A 2,327-nucleotide genomic window follows, 5' to 3' on the forward strand; every position below is an offset into this window, starting at 1 on the left:
CTTACATAGATAAACTACATTTCTAACTCTCGCATTAGGGCCTTCAAACTTCAATCTTCTGGGGTTGACCTCTGTTACTGTAATCAAATTTCGATTATCATTACCATTACCACTATTATTAATACCGCTATTATTATTATTATCATTTATATCAGGGTTCATATCGCTATCCACCCCTATTTCTTTTGATTTAAGTATTTTAAAATTATGAGCTGCAATTATTTGGGCTAAGTTCATAGTGTTTGAAAAACCAAATCTAATGGTATGTGTATTAATAATTTTACCATAGTGTGAATTCTTTGGGAAATGTCTGCTTATCACTTCTCTAAACTATGCAATCAAGTTAGATTTAATATTCCTACCAAAAGGGACTATGAACCAAACATTATCATCTTTAGTATTATCACAGTCACTAGTATAATTCTTTTAAAATTTAAAATTATCTATGTTACGTTTATGGAAATTCCTAGGTTTTTCTTCCTTATTTCCACTAAGTTTATTCTTATACCTATTATTCTTATCTGTCTTAACGTTGTTACTATCAGTTTCAATATAGTAAACCTTCTCTTTGTATCCTGCCCTATTTAATGCCGAATTATAGAATTGAGCTTCATTATCAAAAACCTTATCATTAGCAGATAATCTGGAGAGTCTTAATGAAATATTTTAAACTAAATTATCAATAATTTTTCTAAGATGGTTACTCCACTTATTTATATATTTTAGGTTAGTTAGAGGTTTATGATATGGTCTATATGTCTCATTTTAAATATCTAATGTCACATCCAAGAAATTTGCTACAGAAATATCGTCTTCATAAATGATGTTCATCCCCATTCTACGAAAAAATCTAGCCAGTCTACCCTTAATCCTCTGTAGTTGTTGGTTGGAGCTATTCCTTATATATAGAAGACAGTCATCCCTATATAGACCTCCCCTAATCATAGGAAATTGATCATTCAATTCATAAAGAATGAAGGAACCCACCATATCAGCTATTTGTGCTGAGTCAGAGCTCCCCATGGGGACATCGAAAGCATCTGGTGTATCCTTACGTATCCATACCTTATCATTAAAACTCACAAAAAGATTTTCTAGCAGCTGATATCACTTTAAATTCTTCTCTAGTAAGCCCAGCCTTCTTGTGAAAAAAACATATTGCCTTATTCAATATGATCGGGTTAATGGATGCATAAAAATTAGCTATATCAAATTGAATGAATTTAGTATTTTTCTTGTCCTCAATAGAATTAAACCATCTGATGACTTGGTCTATACTTGACCATAAATTTAACTTCAACTTATCAACTATTGTAGTTATGTGCTTATTAATGATATTTTTACTTAGTATCCCTATGTCCGATTTTGTTGGGCAGATAAGCCTTAAGGATGGTTGTGTCCAAAAATTCATTTTGTGATCTTTAAGAATGAATCTCGGTTCTTTTGGTATCAAGAGTTCCGTCCTATCTGTTAGGTTGTATTTTTCCATTGTCTCTTTGGTTTCCATATTTTGCTTCTTAAGTGTATTTTTATTTGTTACCTTATAACTCTTTTCAATTTCTTTTTTCAGTAAATCTTTGTAGTTTTGTCTGGTTAATTTATAAATGTTTCCTGTTTTGTCAGATTTCACCAGAATTCTGTCAGTGTTCCTTATTTCCTTAGTGATTCCTTCTAGATGTCTTAACTGCTGGTTCATGTTTGATGATTTATTAAATTTAATGTTCTTGACTACAGACAAAATGTCTTCTTCAAATTTGTCTAATTTGTGGTTATATGGCGGATTCCTTCTAGACTTAAATAATCTCTTGTATCTTGATTCATCTTTAGACATGTTATTGGGTTGTTCTTTTTTATCAAAAAAGTGTGCCCTCCATCGAACTCTGTTTATAAAAGAATGTGTTTTTTGGATGAGCTGCTTAATATAGATCTTTTTTGGTGGAATAAGGATGTCTTTCATGGATGCGTCGATGTTAAAAACCTTCATTGATAAACGATTAGGTAGCTGTGTCTACTATAAGACGAGTGGCAGTATATATTTGTTCATAGAAAAACATGTAATCGTTACCAATATAGCAAGAGATTTCACCGCAAAAAGTCTAAAGTAGACTCCTTAAGGATCGTTCTCTTTGGTTATATATCCAAAGTTTTAAATTTAAAAGAGAGTTTTGACTCTAATATCCATTATTATTTAAATTTATTCCTATGTCAACATTTCTGTATAAGGCTATATTTGACTGTCAAATTTAAGTCAAACATATAATTTGCCTTACACACGTCTTCAGGGAAAAAAATTTTAGGCCATATATATATATATATATATATATATA

Source organism: Octopus bimaculoides, chromosome 7 (genome assembly GCF_001194135.2).
Source record: "Octopus bimaculoides isolate UCB-OBI-ISO-001 chromosome 7, ASM119413v2, whole genome shotgun sequence".
NCBI classification, from domain to species: Eukaryota; Metazoa; Mollusca; class Cephalopoda; order Octopoda; family Octopodidae; genus Octopus; species Octopus bimaculoides.